Source organism: Budorcas taxicolor, chromosome 4, assembly GCF_023091745.1.
Source record: "Budorcas taxicolor isolate Tak-1 chromosome 4, Takin1.1, whole genome shotgun sequence".
Lineage (NCBI taxonomy): Eukaryota > Metazoa > Chordata > Mammalia > Artiodactyla > Bovidae > Budorcas > Budorcas taxicolor.
In genome coordinates this window covers 11,875,748-11,895,029 of record NC_068913.1, presented here as the reverse complement: position 1 = coordinate 11,895,029, position 19,282 = coordinate 11,875,748, and the positions used below count along the sequence as shown (strand labels likewise).

The 19,282-nt window shown below is 42.5% G+C and overlaps 1 protein-coding gene across 1 annotated transcript in view; it reads left to right on the top strand.

Annotated features, from left to right (window-relative positions):
* The window catches only part of CDK6 (cyclin dependent kinase 6), a 254,598-nt gene that overhangs the window by 212,498 nt on the left and 22,818 nt on the right, over positions 1 to 19,282 (top strand). The gene's annotated exons all lie outside the window — the stretch shown is intronic.

The following is a 19,282-nucleotide window of genomic DNA, read 5'->3' as shown; positions in this document are numbered from 1 at the left end:
TAATTACAGTAATGGATTCAATACATTGAATAAACCAAAAATCCATGAGTCCATACTTTAAGACAGGAGAGAAGAGAAAGCTCTTTCTTACATTTTGCTCAGTTATGTCTGACTGCAGTTCCATGGACTGTAGCCTGCCAGACTTCTCTGTCCATAGAATTTTCCAGACAAGAATACTGGAGCAGGTTGCCATTTCATACCCCAGGGGATCTTCCCAACCCTGGGATCGAACCCACGGCATTTGGGCCTTCTGCATTGGCAGGCAGATTCTTTACCGCTAGTGCCACCTGGGAAGCCCTTCTTACAATAAATGCCAACTAATACAAATAGAATGATAGAAAGGCATCAATGGGCACTAACGTTCTGAGTGAATTTGTTTGATAAAGATCGAGAAATTTATATGATCTCAAAATAGCTCTCTATAAAATACTAATTTTTTTAAGATGAGTTGAGAGGGGAAAGAAAAATAAACCGTAAGCCAGTAACCAAGAGTTGACCATTATTAGTAACTTAACAAGTGTCTTTCAATTTTTTCTAATGTTATAATATTTTGAATGTCTTATAAAAATGAGCTCATGCTTTTTTTAACCTTTTTTCTCATATAAAAATATATCATGATCTTATTTACTTGTATTTAAATATTACTAGGCACATACTGAGTATTTACTGAGTGAATGAAATTCACAAGCCTTTAAAAGCAAAGTTGTACTATATGCTCTTATAACTCTCCTGCACTCCCAAGATTTTTTTCCTTAGTACTAATTCCTGGAAGTGGAATAGTGAAGTAGAGAACATTTAGAACCCCATGGCCTTTGATATATGGAGCCAAATCACCCTCCAGAAAGACTTTCCTACCTTATTTTCCCACTAGTGATGTATTAAACACACAGCTTTCAGTCATTTTAAAGAAGAAGATTGGGATTAATGTGTGATACAACGAGAGTAGGACCCAAGTCGTTGAATCAGAAAATAATAGCCATCCAAATCCTCATCTCTCCGTAGGTTAGGTTCTGTGAGAACTAAACGCTGGGGGTCACTGTTTTGCAAAACCTTCACTCTTATCAGATGGGGTTTTTGTTAATTCAGAACGCTCCAAGTTGGGATAGAACCTGATTTTAGTTGAGCCATTCACAGACCAGACCCTCATCTTCTAGTCTTTATCAGAAAACCCCGGACTTCCATGGTGGTACAGTGGATAAGAATCCCGCTGCCAACACCGGGGATGCAAGTTTGATCCCTGGCCCGGGAAGATTCCACACGCCGCAGAGCAGCTAAGCCCGTGCGCTAGAGCCTGTGCTCCACAACAGGGGAAGCCTGCGAGCCGCAGCTGCAGACTAGCCCCCGATCCCGCAACCAGAGAAAGCCCGCGGCGATGAAGACTCGGCACGACCAAAGATAAATAAACATGAGTCGACATAGGTATGGATACAACTGAACAAGATTCTGTACACCGATGGCAAACACAACATCGTAAGTCCAATTTATTCCAATAAAACGTTTTTTATTAAAAAAATGAAATAAAAAGTAAACCCTACCGCCTGTGCTAGACCTGGAGTCTGCTATGTCAAGGTCAGGGATGAAGAGAAAAGCCTCATTTCTCATGATGATAGGCTGGCATCAGGCACCACTGTTATCAACACAGAACCTCCAAAAGGGCCTCTTCATTTGGACTTGGACGCTGGGTCCTTAAGAGCCTTAAACACCAGCAACCAGTGCAGTTTCCAGAGGTGACAGGGCAAAGTGCAGGTTGCACCTGCCCTCCACTGCAGCTGAGCAGGCTGCCCTCAGAAGCTCGACGGTCCCCATGGCAACTCTCACCAGCTGACGTCAGCCCCCAGCTAGTCGGAGCAGAGGTCTGTCTGCATATTCTCTGGATCCATATGCGATACCGATGATTGAGGAGAACCAAGAAGGGGATATTCAGAGAAGCGTCTTTGGATCCCAAAGATGAGAAGTTATTAAAGCTGTAACCATGATATGGCTTTGCTTATATTTTCCTTTTTTGACTTCCACCAGCTCACATGTTCTCAAGTGATGACAGTTGGGCTGATGGAGAGCCGTTAGTCAAATCCAGTAATAGTATTAATCTGTGGTTGGAAATGACTGTTAAAGAAAGTGCCAGGCTATTCAGTTGTGGTTTTTCTTCCAGCTTCCAGTCATGCCAACCTTCCAGTGGGAGGAATAGAGGCTGTGGTAAAGGAAACCGTTGATAAACGAAAGAAACCAGAAACTGTCACTACCCATAACAACGAAACAACAACAAAAAGATTACAGAAAAGAGGGGGAGACAAAGGAAATGGTACAGAGCAGTTTCAGCCTGCAGTCTGATGTGATCACGAGGCGGGAGGCTAGTGTGGTGCTGCCTCAGGCACTGACTCCAATTTTCCAGTGAGAACAGGAAGACTCTTAAGTACCAAGTAACAGTGCTGAGCAGGAAAGCTTTTCTTGAGGGAAGAGAAAGCCTGGAGTTTAACTGAAGCTATTTTTATCAGTTTCCTAACATGCTTCTCAGACCACGGATACACAAAGGAAGCTAGGAGTCCAGTCACCAAATTATGTCAAAAGAGCTTACCCTGTAATCCTCTTGACTGAATTTTCTAGAACAAATGGTTCATAATGTTGCACCATTGTTGAGTTTTCAAGAAGCGCTTGCTGTAACTGAGAAGGGCTTTAGCAGTCAATGTCTTCTATTTGCTGTTTTTATTTTTCGAGAACTTTAGACTGGCAGCTCGCCATGTGTGTTCACCAAAGCTCAGAAATGCATTTTGTTTGTTTGTTTTAACTTGACAAAGTGAAAAAACACTGTCAGTAAATATATATTCAGTGAACTGAAAAGTTAAATGGTTCTGTAAAGGAACAGAAGGTATAACTTCCAGAGTAACATCGAGAAGAATCTGAACACTGTATGCCTGAAGTATTTTGCCGTCTCTCAACAAGAAAATAACAGTTTTACCTACAGTTACATTTTTACCTACAGTATACAGTTTTATTCTACCATGTTTCCAGAGAAGGCAATGGCAACCCATTCCAGTATTCTTGCCTGGAAAATCCCATGGACGGAGGAGCCTGGTGGGCTGCAGTCCATGGGGTCAAGAAGAATCAGACAGGGGACTGAGCGACTTCACTTTCACATTTCACTTTCATGCATTGGAGAAGGAAATGGCAGCCCACTCCAGTGTTCTTGCCTGGAGAATCCCAAGGATGGGGGAGCCTGGTGGGCTGCCGTCTGTGGGGTCACACAGGGTTGGACACGACTGAAGCGACTTAGCAGCAGCAGCAGCTACCATGTTTCACATGTTATACCTTTTTTCCACTTTTTATTATTTTTAGAATCAGGATGTACATTGGAATCAGTTGGTAGCACCTTAGATTTAATGAAAGGTGATGCTAAGTTGCTTCAGTTGTGTCCGACTCTTTGCGACCCCAGGGACTGTAGCCTGCCAGGCTCCTCTGTCCATGGGATTCTCCAGGCAAGAATACTGGAGTGGGTTGCTTTGCCCTCCTCCAGGGGATCTTCCTGACCCAGGGATTGAACCCACGTCTCTTACATCTCCTGCATTGGCAGGCGAGTTCTTTACCACTAGCACCACCTGGGAAGCCCTTATATATAATGTACAGTAATGATACTTATATTTATCATGTTGTACATTACATACCTAGGACTTACGTATCTTATAAGTGGAAGTTTGTACCTTTGACCACCTTCAGTCTCCTTCCCACTCCACCTCAGTCCCACCGCTGCCTCTGGTAAGCACAAATCTGATCTCTTTTTCTATGAATTTGTTTATTTTTGAGTATAGTTGACCTGCAACACCATGTTAGTACCATGTTAGTACACAGCACCATGACTTGTCTGTCTCTACGTTTCAGACTGGTCACCGTGATAAGTCTAGGTGCCATCTGTCACCATACAAAGATATTCTGTAATTGTTGACTATATTCCCCACACTTTACATTTCATACCCAAGACTCAATGACTGAAGGTTTGTACCTTTTCATTTCTTTGATTTTTCTCTGTACCTATTCCTCTGCTTCCCCAACCCCTATTCCTCTGGGAACTACCTGTTTATTCTCTGTATCTATGAGTTCATTTGCTCCGCATATAAGGGAAATCATACGTTATTTGTCTCACTCTTTCTGACTCATTTCACTTGGTATAATACCCTCTGGGTCCATTTATGTTGTAGCAGATGGCAAGATTTCATCCTTTTTTATGGCTGATACTGCACTGTGTGTTCGTGTGTGTGTGTGTGCGTTCGTGTGTGTGTGTGTTCGCGTGTGTTTGTGTGCTGTAGCTATACTGTGTATGTCGACAACTTCTTTTTTTATAGTGTCACTGTGGTTGTTGTGGACAGCTTCTTTATCCATTTTTCTATCAACAGGCACTTAGGTTTGCCTCAATGTTGTCTTCTTGTTCAGTCGCTAAGTTGCGTCCAATTCTTTGTGACCCCATGGACTGCATCACCGCCAGGCTTCTCTGTCCTTCACCATCTCCTGGAGTTTGCTCAAACCCGTGTCCGTTGAGTCGGTGATGGCATCCAACCATCTCATGCTCTGTCGGCCCCTTCTCCTCCTGCCCTCAATCTTTCCCAGCATCAGTCTTTTCCAGTGCATTGGCTCGTCCCATCTGGTGGCCAAGGTATTGGAGCTTCAGCATCAGTCCTTCCGATTGTAAATAGTGCTACAGTGAACACAGGCGTACGTATATTTTTTTCAAATTGGTGTTCTCATTTTCTTCAGATGAATACCCAGAAGTGGGATAGTTGGATCATATTTTTAATTTACTAAGTAAGTGATGTTCCATACAGCATTCAAGGAAGAGCCCAACGAGCCTAAGGTTAAGAGTTCGCGTTGCCCTCGGAGGTCACCGCCGGCCAGTGGCAGGGTGGAACTGGGCATGCCCAGCCCGGGCGGTCCACACAGGATGCCGTCCTGCTGCCCGCCAGAGCCTGTGCCTCCACAGCAGGCCTCTGAGGCAAACCCCACATTGGCTCTGAAGCGTCCTTCTATCTGGGCATTGGCAGAACTCCCAAACAAGTGGGGAAAGGCACCAGGAAAGTTCATCCTCGGATGAGCGGATCAGTTAAACATCAGACAGTAGGACGTTGTTCCCTGAGGGGCCGTGGGACCGGTGAGGCCGCGCTCCCCAGCCACGCCAGGCTCTCCCTGCAGACACGTCCCTTGTGTCAAGGTCTTCCTGCTTTTAGGAACCCCATTTATGTTTTAACATAAATTGTTTGTTTTGAAAATAGTGCTGATGCTAATAAAACAATACAATAAGATAAAAACACCAAAGATACACTAAATGTACAGTATAACTTGGTAAATTAATAAAGCAGGGCAGGACTTCTGGTGGTGCAGTGTGCTGAGGACCCTGTGCTTCAGTGCAGAGGACGCGGGTTCCACCCCTGGTCGGGAAGCAGATCCCACATGCTGTGCAACACAACTTGGCACGACCCAAATAAAGAAATCAAGTGGTTCTCTTATTAAAAAAAAAAAAAGAATAGCAGTTCAGCTACCTTATAAAATTTACATGTAAATTCTTTAAAACTTTTTAGCATGCAAAACCAAAGGAATCTAAAGTGCATATTAGTTTTGTGCTAAGGGTACACAATTTGAAAGTACGTTTAATGAGCAAGGCATACAGTGTGCACTACCAGGCTATACGAATATTTTATTTTAACTATATTAGATACTTCCATCTATAATGCTTTAAAAGCCGTATGTGTGTGTGTGCACGTGTGTGTTCAATCTTGTCTGACTCTTTGCGACCCCATTGACTGTAGCCTGCGGGGCTCCTCTGTCCATGGAATTTTCCAGGCAAGAATACTGGAGTGGGTTGCCATTTCCTTCTCCAGGGGATTTTCCTGACCCAGGGATCAAACCCATGTCTCCTGCATTTCCCGAATTGCAGGCAAATTGTCTACCGCTGAGCCACTAGGGAAGCTGTTATAAGCTTTAAATGGCTCTAATCAGTTAGCTGAGATGAACACAGTGTAAACTTTCAAGTTTTAAAATTTATTCTGAGCCTCACTTTTTTGAGTACTTTCTCAAAATATGGTAATCACCCTGTATTTGTACCACTGGGTGTGCTGTCTGCTGTTTATTACCTATTAATAGTAGATGTTAGACTTGATATTTGATGTAAGCCTCAGTTCCTCCTTTTAGAACGAGGATAATATTATGTACTGAGCAGAATGGTCTTAGAATTAAATGAGATAATACATGTAGAATAGAGTAAAGCGGCCCCTGTCCTACTACATGTGCTTGGTAAGTTGCATCTGTTATTATTGGCCATCAGTGGTGACGATAAGTTACCTACTCAACATCTTTTAGGTGGCACTGGTTTTTATCTACATAATTTCTCTAATATAATGTTCTTAAGGCTAAGGTTTCTTTTATATTTTCTTAAAGTTCCTCTCAGAGTTTTAATTTGCCAAATGTCGTCAGAAGCTTGTTGGTAGGTTGAAAGATTCTAAATTTCACTTTCCAGGAAAACGCATCCCTCAGTTGCAGTGCCAAGCCTACCAGTGATGATCAAGAAGTCCCAAAGGTCAATACATAATTATACTTTATAATCAGAAAGTAGACATTTAGTTGCTTAAAGCCTAAAATTGGACCAAACTATTTTCTGAACTGAGAACCAGTTTTTGAATAAATGTTTGGCCACAATTTAAATCTTGAATCTAGTTGGGAAGTATGTAACACTTAATGTAACCTGATAGCCCCTTTGACTGCATAGTCTTAAGTACATTAAAAAAAAAAATCCTCCCAAAGTTTTCTAATATCTATATATTCATCTTTTCCTAAGACCATCAATTTAGAGATAGCAAAACATAACTGGACTTTTTAAAAACAACTTTTATTGTATTTTTCTTCTTAGAAAGTAATACACTAGCAAAATTTTAGAAAGTCTGATTTTGGAAAATGCAGAGAAGCAAAAAAGGGAGGGTGAAAATTGCCTGCAACCCATAGATAGATAACATATATCTTAAGATTTTCATTATAGGCTTCTTTGTAGTCTTTTATATATATATATATATATATGAATATATATTTTATTATATATATGAATATATTCATAATATGAATATATTTCATATTATGTATACATTTGACCTGTATTTCCAGTTTGTTAACATGTAATTTCAGTATATAAATTTACAATAACTATTACTGTACACATTTTTTACCAGTTGTTTCATTTGTATGACTGACACAATTTTATGCCTGTGTCCTTCTCTTAAAATTGTAAAGTCAAGTGCATGGCGGATTGAGTCGTACGTCTCTGGAGAATGTGTAATCCAATCAGGTTCTGAATATGTTCATTTGTTTCATAAATAAGTACTGTGCATTGGGGCCGAAGATTTCCCTAAATAACTCATTTGCAACATATTTTTACTGTACTGTGTTAGTTGCTCGGTAGTGTCCAACTCTTTGCAACCCCACGGACTGTAGATCTCCAGGCACCTCTGTCCTTGTATTTCTCCAGGTAAGAATACTGAAGTGGGTAACCATTCCCTTCTCCAGGGGACCTTCCCCACCCAGCAATCGCACGCTGGTTTCCTGCATTGCAGGCAGATTCTTTACTGTCCAAGCCATCAGGGAAGCCCTTTCATGTTCTATGATAGATTGCATTTAAATATATGATATAATAGCATCAATAAGAAATCATGATTAACAGTATTGATTCCAGCATTTGCACGTACCGCATATCTGACTGTGTTTCAGTTACAAAACCCTCCTCTGAGTCCCAGCTTCCCCATCTGTAAAATGAGGAGAGTATTGTCTGTGCTTCAGGGTTGTTTGTAAGGATTAGAAAAATTGGTCTTACCTATCGTTCCTATCCCATTTCATTAGGCAAAATTATCTGGCTTTGTTGGAAACTGAGAAGTAGAAATTCATAGAATTATTACCAGTGGTGAATATGCATAAGTATGAAAGTGTTCAAGCTCACCACTAATCAGGGGAATACACATTCTATTAACAGTTTATGCATGCACTCAGGCAGGGGAGGGTTTTTCATTTGCTGCTATATTGCTAGCATCCAGAACATCGTCTGACACTCATTCTCTGAAGTATCCTCTGAAGGAAGGAATGAAGAAGTGAATAAACAAAATATCAAACGTTGAGCAAGTCACTGAATTTTGCAGGACCTCAGTTCCTTCATTAATATAAGGGAAAGACCATATTTAAGCCTTGCTGATGGAAGTAGAGAGAGGAATACTCTCAAGTTAGTCCCACTGCCATGGATACTGAATAAGAAAACACATTTTCTCTCCTATTTGTCATTGTCCTAACTATATCATCGTTCAAGCTTTCTGAGCCAGTGATATTCATAAGTAGCACAGCAGAATATCATAGGTACATCAAATTCAAAGATGGGGCCAAAACAAGAGCATTGAATTTTCTTTGCACATTTAGCCAGAATGAAACCAGGCAAAGAAATTGCCAGCGGGGAAAGGGGCGGGGCAGAGGCTAGGACAGAAAGTAATACAGTGTGAAGCAAAAACAAGTAACTGTGTAGTACAAGAGTGTTTATTATATCTGCTGTGTTTTTATTTCGAGGTAGAGTTGAGTTACGGTGTTGTGTTAGTTCCTGGTGTATAGCTGCGTGACTCAGTTCTACATCTGTGTATTTTTTCGTCTTCTTTTCCATATGGTTTATTACAGGATGTTGAACGTAGTTCTCTGTGCTGTACGATAGGATCTGGTTGTTTATCCATCCCGTGTGTAATAGTTTGCATCTGCTAGTCCCAAATTCCCAATGTATTTGCTGCTTGATTAATAGTACAGTTTTTACCAAGCAGCTAATCTTACTTGCCAGCAGTTCTGACCTGTCCAGTTTGTTATTTTTGCAGCCTGTCTGTGGTATAGAGAGGGACGGGAGCTGTGATGTGGATTCTTGAGCAGATGAGCAGAGGTTAAGTGGCCACCTGCCTACTCTCGGTGATTTGTTAATCAGTTACAGAGCCCGTTAGGAGCTGGGTCTCCGTCTCCGGGGTTGTGTTCCTTTTCCGTTACACGTGGCTCAGTGCTTCTGTCTTGTTCTAAAGAAGACGCTACAGGGGACACAGCCCTGTCCTGCTCCTGAAACAGTATCGTTACCTGACAGGCTGGTCTGCCAGGAGGACCACTGTTATCTTTTTTAGAAGGCTGGGGTTTAATCATTTTTTTTTCCCAAGAGGAAGTAGCCATAATGGTGCACCGAAAATAACTCCTTAACTGCTAAATTCTACTTAGTAGGTGGTTTCCCAGAGATGATCCAACGCAATGAGTCATCACTCCGAGCATATTAGCACATTATTTCTCTTTTTCACTAACCCCTGATGCTTTTGGTTACATATTTTTTAACCTTTAGAGCCTCTCTGGAGGGTTCACAGTCTTCATGCTATGAATATAAACCATCCCCACATGACCCTTTTTTTCTTCTGCTTCCACTTTTGAAATCGAAGGTAACCCCTGACTCAAGAGAACAGTCAGGATCATGACCTCAGATAAAAGAGCAACAGTTTTCTCCAGCTAGAAGTAGCTCTATCTCACGCCCAGTAATAATCAAGAATGTAAATTAATATAAATAAATATGTGGGACCCAGGTCAAGAAAACTATAGAACTTGATCAAGAGATACAAAAGATGTACCTCAATGTAGAGATTTGAATATTGGAAAGATACTACATTTTTCTGAATGAGAAGGTTGGATGTTCAAAAGGATGCAAGAACTTTCCAAATTAATTTATAGGTTTATGCAGCTTCAGTCAGAATTCCAGTGGGATTTTCTAAAATACATTTGGAAGAGCTACATTGATGAAAGTAGCCAAGAATTGTTTATCCAAAAAAAAAAAGTTAAAAAGGAAACTTCTACCACCAATCAGTAAAATGTATACGTAATGCAGCCAGAATAATAAAAACAATTTGATTCCAGCAGAAGAAATGACAGGCATTAATGGAACAGAATAGACAGCCCCCCAGAAAAACTCCAATCCAGAAAGTGTTATAATTCATCATAAATCACAAATCCTGGGAGACAGAATAACTGGTTCAACAAATGAGGGACAGTAACTGACCAACTCACTGCGGGGGGAAAATGGTAATCTGATTAGATTCTCTCTGTTCTGTACCACAGAGCAAGTAACAGATGGCTTAAAGATTTATATATTAAAAATGAAACTGTAAAAGTATATTAAAAATGAAACTGTAAAAGTATAAAGAAGCTATAGATAATATGGATGGCTCTAAAATGGAGCTAGGAAAAAAAAACAAAAAAATAAAATGGAGCTAGACTTGCAAAGCATTAAAGACAAAGGAAAATGTTAATATATTTGACTATATAAAAATTGAAAGCTTCTGTTCATCAAAAAAATAAAGACGCTGCAAAGTTTCAGAGCATATGGTAAACTTGGAGAAAAAGTTTGCAATGAGTATGACAAAGGCATAACATCCTTCATGAATAAAAGGCTCTAAAAATTAACTGGGACGCCACAGCACACTCCACTGTCACTGCGCCACTTTCCTATCACATTATATATTAATATATGTCAGAGTGCAACATAGCTTTTGTAAACAGAATACCATTCAGATGACATGAGTGAAAGAAATTCAGATCTTATTTTCCATTCACATAGTCTTTGTTCAAAGGCGGTTGAAGGAAACGACACATTATGCTATAAATACTTCAGGACAGTTTGTCCACACTGACACTTCCATTTCCTAAAACGAAACCCTCACTGGCCCACAGGGAGAAAAAAGGCGAGCTTTGTTAACCAGCTTTATTTCAACAAGCACATCCATATGGTAAGAACTTCCTCTGATGAGTCATCCACAGTTGTCAAACACCAACTTTCCTTTGTCTGACCCATGCAGAAATAAAAGTCTGTGGAACCATAATACAAGAGTATGAATCATTTAATTGTGTTTTATTCCTATCTGAATTTGCATCCGTCACAAACCCACTGTGTCCACCAGGAAAAATTGCATTCTTCAAATATCACTGAAAAAAAAATCCTGTTCAGATGCTTCTGTTCTGTCTAGATAGTCTGTGAAATTTCTAAGGAATGTTGTGGGCTTTGCTTCCTGTGCTAAATTGTTAAATTATCACACATTATTGGATTCCAACCAAAATGTTCTGGATAGGAATATTATATTCATACAGGATACTAGTTGTCTTGACCATTTACAAAGGAATAAAGGGGAAGGATTTGAACTCTTCCTTGTCGTAAAATAGCAACTCTAAAAGGGTAGGTAGAAATGTGTGTACAAATAATATTTTTTTAATATGTCCTTGATTCTTTTCTTCATAGAGGCTTGAGTCATATTCAGTCTCAGCTTTGTTTTGACGGCCAACCACCGTCTTGTCTTTTTATTCTTGTTCAAACCAAGGACTGTACAGCCAGGATTCCGATCCTGGTCTGGAGTATGATACCATCTAAGTTTGTTTGAAAGAGACCTTTAGAGATCCCGCCTTAACTTCTTCCATATAAAAAGAGAAAAGAAACGACAGCTTGATTTCTTCTAATTAGCTTGCTGTATTTTCCAGTTTTTATTAATACATGTATATTTCATAATCAGAAAAAAATTTATTTTTAAAGTAGCTGCCCATCATTAAAAATATAAACACAAAAAGTAAGCCTTTTTAAAAAATTCAGCTGGCTCTGAGGTCAGCAGAAATTTATCCTGAGAAAAGAAATGCTAACTTTTGTGGATTGATCACATTAATCTCTCAGTTCTAGAGACATATAGGTAAACCTCACTGACATTCTGTGGCCAGTGCCCATATTTGTATGCTAAGCAGATTTTTTTTTTTTTTTTTTAAGGAAAAAATGAGAAAATCGGTTTTCCACCATTTGGAGAGTATTTTTAACTAATGATTGAATCCAATTTGAGGATATTTTTGGATCATTTGTAATACTGTATGAGTGATACTTTTGGTTCCCTTTTGAGAAAAACTTTTTTTTTTTTAATAAGCCACTTCAACCAATAGACACACATCTCTTGCAGAAAATTTCTAGTGATTATGTTACCCCAAAATCAACATTAAAACTTGCAGCCTTGGATTATGCATCATTTTGCTGACAGCTGGCTGATGTCAGTATTAGAGTGTTTGCAAGAGAGAGCATGTGCATATGAGCATAGAGGTAATCATAATTATCTGCTCAGAGACACACCCACATGAGAGCCCATAAAACTCTCTTTGGCAGAAATTGTTGTGTCAAAGGCAAGACCAGTGGATTCAAAGACTAAAAGGAAGAGTGGTTTTGAAAGCTACATTTTTCTTACCATAACTTTAAGTAATATTTGCTGTGGGACTACGTCAGTATTCAGTGGGCTTACTTTAGCATTTTCTGCCTTAAGCTCATTGTGTATTGCTTTGTCTCCCTATCAGACAGAGAAGACTTGACTCACCTGGGCCACCTTGGCTCACACAGCTGGTTTTTTCCCATGGAATATGCTGCTGATTAATCACAGCACCTCTCCTACTGCACCTAGGCCGCTGCTGTTTAGTCACTAAGTGTTAGTCGCCCAGTTGTGTCTGACTCTTTGCGACCCCATGCCCTGTAGCCCTCCAGGCTCCTCTGTCCATGGGGTTCTCCAGGCAGGAATACTGGAGTGGGTTGCCGTTTCCTTCTCCAGGGGATGAAACCCGCATCTCCTGGATGGAAGGCAGATTCCTTACCGCTGAGACAGCGAGAAAGCCCACTGCTCCTAGGGAGCGTTTCGGAGCCCTTCTCAGCCTGGCTCACAGCCTGTTACTGTCAGCAGTGACGCTGGACAAGACGCATTCTCGTCGTCCCCTGGATGTGTAGTAGCCCCATCCCAGTCTCTACTGATGGTCTCCTCTTTAGATTGTGCTGGCTTCCCTGGTGGCTCAGGAGGTGAAGAGTCGGCCTGCCATGCAGGAGACCCCGCTTCGATCCCTGGGTTGGGAAGATCCCCTGGAGAAGGAACAGCAACCCACTCAGTATTCTTGCCTGGAGAATCCCATGGACAAGGAGTCTGGAGGGCTGCGTGACCGAGAGACTAACGCTGAGATATGCACTTCCCTCAGCCAGTGAATTCGACCAGGCAGATTAAACCACAGGCAGTGCCCTTTCCCTGGGCAAGAGGTGTGCAGTTTTATAAGGTCTTTTGCTAAAACGGAGTAATAGCAAATTGAATTTTGGTGTGAGGAGGGAGCTTCTGAGTGTCCAGTCCCTTATTGTCTGGAAACAGTGAGTTACTAGGGAAAACGAGGATGAACCGGCCTCTTTGGACCACCTTCATTCTTACTGTTTTGAGAGATCTCATTTGATTGTTTACAGAAGACCTCTGAAATAACAAAGATACTTTTTTAAAAATTAGTCTTTTTTGTTTTTTTTCTTTTACTATAACTTCTTATACTGGGTCTCCTGGGTAGGGTCCCCAGCCACTCTGGTTTGCCTGGGACAAAGAGGTTTCCCTGGATACAGGATCTTTAGTGCTAAACGTGGAACCATCCTGGGCATACTGGGTCACTTGGTCACCCTGTTCGTGGGTGTCCCACCACATGGCCAGTATTGAGGAACAGAGGTGCCAAGATTCCCACCCAGCCAGCTCCCTCATATAGGTTTTCGTTCTCTCCCGGAAGGCACAGTATGAAAAAAGGCTAGGAATTGTGGGACAAAATGATTTTATTATGTGATATGATGAGGTTCTAGTTTGGGTATGTGATGGTTCTAGTTCACATTTCTGCAGAGTGAAGGTAATTGATAAGCCCTGGCATCTGGTCCCATCACTTCATGGGAAATAGACAGGGAAACAGTGGAAACAGTGTCAGACTTTATTTTGAGGGGCTCCAGAATCACTGCAGATGGTGATTGTAGCCATGAAATTAAAAGACGCTTACTCCTTGGAAGGAAAGTTACGACCAACCTAGATAGCATATTCAAAAGCAGAGACATTAACTTTGCCAACAAAGGTCTGTCTAGTCAAGACTATGGTTTTTCCAGTGGTCATGTATGGATGTGAGAGTTGGACTGTGAAGAAGGCTGAGCGCCAAAGAATTGATGTTTTTAAACTGTGGTGTTGGAGAAGACTCTTGAGAGTCCCTTGGACTGCAAGGAGATCCAACCAGTCCATCCTAAAGGAGGTCAGTCCTGGGTGTTCATTGGAAGGACTGAAGCTGAAACTCCAATACTTTGGCCACCTCATGCGAAGAGTTGACTCGTTGGAAAAGACCCTGATGCTAGGAGGGATTGGGGGCAGGAAGAGAAGGGGACAACAAAGGATGAGATGGTTGGATGACATCACCGACTCGATGGATATGAGTTTGGGTAAACTGCTGGAGTTGGTGATGGACAGGGAGACCTGGCATGCTGCAATTCATGGGGTCACAAAGAGTTGGACACGACTGAGTGACTGAACTGACTGAGCCCAGTTAGTAATTAAAGCCTGGTAGACTACAGTCTATGGGGTCGCAAGAGTCAAACGTGACTTAGCAACTAAACCATCACCAGTCAATCTCTGGCACTGCTTTTGCCAAGTGTTCCTGGTAATCTCTGATAAGCCTTTCTGTGTCTCTACATGCGACCAATCACCCTTGCCCCGAATGATCTTCCAGCATGTCGTCATTAAAGTTTTTCAATACCAAGCCCAACTTAAAATACAGTGCCTATTACAGCTCAAATTTCCATAAGGGAGGAAGAGAGTTATACAGGCTCTGTAGTTATATGAAGAGACAGAAGACCGCCTTCCCCAGGCCATTGAACCTGAGATGTCTGACTGTAAAAGAAGCTTATCGTTCATGGTGAGAGAGGTGATTCCATGGGAAGTCCCAGATCCTGGACTTGCCTCCAGGTTCCTAGTAATTAATAATACTAATACAAACACTTTACCCTTGCAAGTTAGCACATCTCAGCTTTGACTCAGACCTCTTTTCCTGGTTGGTTCTCAAGCTTTGTTTCAAATGCAAAGTTGTACTAGTACTTGCTAGTTGTCTGACTTTAGGTTAGGCTGAGGATGAAAATGCAGTAATGTAGGGAGTAACCTACATTACTACATGGAGAAGGCAATGGCAACCCACTCCAGTACTCTTGCCTGGAAAATCTCATGGACAGAGTAGCCTGGAAGGCTGCAGTCCGTGGGGTCTCTGAGGGTCGGACACGACTCAGCGACTTACCTCTCACTTTTCACTTTCCTGCATTGGAGAAGGAAATGGCAACCCACTCCGGTGTTCTTGCCTGGAGAATCCCAGGGACGGGGGAGCCTGGTGGGCTGCCGTCTATGGGGTCACACAGAGTCGGACACGACTGAAGTGACTTAGCAGGGAGTCATCTAGCCTTTAGAAATGCTCAGTTACCTGATCATTTCTTTCCTGCCTTAAGAACTCCCCTGATGGACTTCTCTGGTGGTCCAGTGGTTAAGAATCCACCTGCCAATGCAGGAGACTTGGGTTCAGTCCCTGGTCTGGGAAGTGCACATGCCACAAGGCAACTAAGCTCATGTACTGCCACTGCTGAAGCCCACATGCTTTAGAGCCCATGCTCTGCAACAAGCGCGGCCACCACAATGAGAAACCCATGCACCGCAACTCAGAGTAGCACCTGCTCTCTGCAACTAGGGAAAGCCCGTGCGCAGCATCAAAGACCCAGTGCCACTAAAAATAAATAAGTAATAAATTAGTGTTGCTTTAAAAAAAAAAAACCTACCCTGATGAGCAGAGTGATTAGACAGCAAGAGATAAGGGAGGCACTGGGAGAGTAACAAACATGTTATTTGGCAAGAAAAATTCTTGGAAATTACATGAAATAAATACTTGAATCCCAGACACAGAATGAGACAGATTTTGTTTGTTGTTCCTATTGGACCAAAATGTGCCAACCCAGCCTTCTAATTTTAAAGGTAGGAGAGGTATTGTATTTAATAACTTGAGGAAGGAAGTCTTATGGACTGAATGTTTGTGTCCCTTTCAAAATTCAGATGTTGAAGCTCCAACCCCTTTTTTGATGTGATTTGGAGATGAGGCATTTAAGAAATTAGAGTTAGATGAGGTCATGAGGGTGAAGCACCCATGAGATTAGTGCCCTTCTAAATAGAGACACCAGAGAACTTGCTGTCTCTCTCCATCATATGAGTAATGCAATGAGAAAGTGGTCTGCAAACCAGGAAGAGGGTCCTCATCAGAAATCGATCATGTTGGCACTTTCTTCTAGGCCTTCTCAGTCTCCAGAGCTGCAGGTTATCAACTTCAGTCATTTAAGCCACCCAGCCTACAATTTTGTTACGTCAGCCCAAGTACCCTAAGACTAGGAGACGAGAAAGGCAATTCTTTCATTAAATAAGTGTATACGAGAAATAATAGTTTCTGGCAAATGGTAGATACTCAACATTTGTTCAGATGATTAGAAGTGACTTTTTTACATCTTAATGACTGCTTAGGCTTTCTTAGTCATGTATAAAATTGACTAAGTCAGTAAAAATATTAATTCGTAAGTTTTGTAATGTTTCAGAAATCTCAAGTGTTTGGGTGAGCTCTAGTTTAATTGGCCATTTTGAATCGAAAACCATTGGAGTTTTCCTGCCCCCTCTCTTTTTCTCTCAAGGAAGTTACTCACAGTCCACTAAATGTGAGCCCTCTGTGGAGAAATAAATTATTCACAGCTGGTAACTAGTGAAAATGAATTCAGCTATTTACTTTTAAGGAAATGACCAGACTGAGTGTCCCCTGCTGTGCACAGAAATGGCAGCACCCTGTAACTCGTGTTCATCTGGTTTTTGCTCTCAGGGGCACCTCCCTTACCGACACAGCTTCATCTCAGGTTCTTTTTGCCCCCAGTCCTTCCTTTTTTATTACTTGGACTTTTCATATTTTTTTTTTCCTCCAGCCCTTCTTCCTCTCTGGGCTGGCTTTCTTCAAGCTCCTCTTCCCCCTCCACACCCTCCTTAATCCCTCACTCTCTGTTTCGCCTTTGCTTCCCTTTCTGCACTTTCCTCTTTCTTTGTCTTCCAAGGAGCCCATCCCTGTCCTGCATGCCTTGATGAAGTAAGCCCGCTGGGGCAAAAGTTCTACCCCCACACGCCTCTTGCCGCTTCTCTGCTGGTTTTGGCAGGCCGCGTGGTTTTTAAATACCCACTGTTTGCAGGTATTGCCTAGCACCATAGAGCAGGTAAAGCATAAATGGATACAGCGATAGAAATCAAATCCGGTTTCAGCTCTGACTGTGTATACATCTATTCACACATATGTATCTGTGCAAACACACATGCTCACACATGAGTTACCCAGAGGTGAACCAAGGAAGTGAATTTGGAGACGTGCGAGACTGAGCCTTATGGAAAGACTAGAGAGGAAAGCCTCTTGATAGAAGGAACAGTAACCATTCTGTATGTTATGTTCAGTTCAGTTCAGTCGCTCAGTCGTGTCCGACTCTGCAACCCCATGAATCGCAGCATGCCAGGCCTCCCTGTCCATCACCAACTCCCGGAGTTCACTCAGACTCACGTCCATCGAGTCAGTGATGCCATCCAGCCATCTCATCCTCGGTCGTCCCCTTCTCCTCCTGCCCCCAATCCCTCCCAGCATCAGAGTCTTTTCCAATGAGTCAACTCTTTGCATGAGGTGGCCAAAGTACTGTAGCTCAAACGGTAAAGAATCTGCCTGCAATGCAGGAGACCAGGGTTCGATCCCTGGATTGGGAAGTTCCTCTGAAAAAGGGAATGGCAACCCACTCCAGTATTCTTGCCTGGAGAATTCCATGGGCAGAGAAGCCTGGCAGGCTACAATCTGTGGGATCGCGAAGAGTCAGACACGATTGAGCAACTAACACATCATTCCCTCCAAAGAAATCCCAGGGCTGATCTTCAGAATGGACTGGCTGGATCTCCTGTATGTAATGAGTGCCAATTATGGACAGAAAGTTATGCGCCCTAGATATAGAAGCAAGTAGAGATTGATGCTGTCCTCGGGGAGCTTCTGGTTTGGCTGTAGAGATCAAGTAAACGAGGTAGAAGTGGTTAGCCCAGGAGTGGGGAGTGAAGAAGTGAGATGAACAGATCAAGTACGTGCAATACATGGCAAGTATATGGCGAGCCATGCTGGGGAGTTTTCCTTCAGATTTTGAAAAATAACTGATGCTCAGGACTTCACTGGTGGTCCAGTGGCTAAGACTCAACATTCCAATATAGGGTGCCTCAGATTCGATGCAGAGAAGGTGATGGCACCCCACTCCAGTACTCTTGCCTGGAAAATCCCATGGATGGAGGAGCCTGGTAGGCTGCAGTCCATGGGGTTGCTAAGACTTGGACACGACTGAGGGACTTCACTTTCACTTTTCACTTTCATGCACTGAAGAAGGAAATGGCAGCCCGCTCCAGTGTTCTTGCCTGGAGAATCCCAGGGACGGGGGAGCCTCGTGGGCTGCCATCTATGGGGTCGCACAGAGTCGGACACGACTGAAGCTACTTAGCAGCAGCAGCAGGTTCGATATCTGGTCAGAGGACTAACTCCCACAGGCCAAAATAAGACCCAGCACAGACAAATAAAAATAAATGTAAAAAATGTTTAAGTAGCTGATGCTCATGAAATAAGGCTTACCACATGGCTTAGAGGTAAAGAATCCACCTACCAAGCAGGAGACATGGGTACAACCCCTGGTTCGGGTAGATCCCCTGAAGAAGGAAATGGCAGCCCACTCCAGTACTCTTGCCTGAAAAATCCCATGGACAAAGGAGTGTGGTGGACTGCTCATAAATGCTTAGTACAAAATAATAGATAAATGCAGGGGGAGAAACCACCCGTAATATCACCATCCACAGGAAAGCATTAGATAGTTTTCTTATAGCATATTCAAAAGCAGCGACATTACTTTGCTGACTAAGGTCCGTCTAGTCAAGGCTATGGTTTTTCCAGTGGTCATGTATGGATGTGAGAGTTGGACTGTGAAGAAAGCTGAGTGCCAAAGAATTGATGCTTTTGAACTGTGGTGTTGGAGAAGACTCTTGAGAGTCCCTTGGACTGCAAGGAGATCCAACCCGTCCATTCTGAAGGAGATCAACCCTGGGATTTCTTTGGAAGGAATGATGCTCAAGCTGAAACTCCAGTACTTTGGCCATCTCATGTGAAGAGTTGACTCATTGGAGAAGACTCTGATGCTGGGAGGGATTGAGGGCAGGAGGAGAAGGGGATGACTGAGGATGAGATGGCTGGATGGCATCACTGACTCAATGGATGCGACTCTGAGTGAACTCCGGGAATTGGTGATGGACAGGGAGGCCTGGCGTGCTGCGATTCATGGGGTCGCAAAGAGTTGGACACGACTGAGTGACTAACT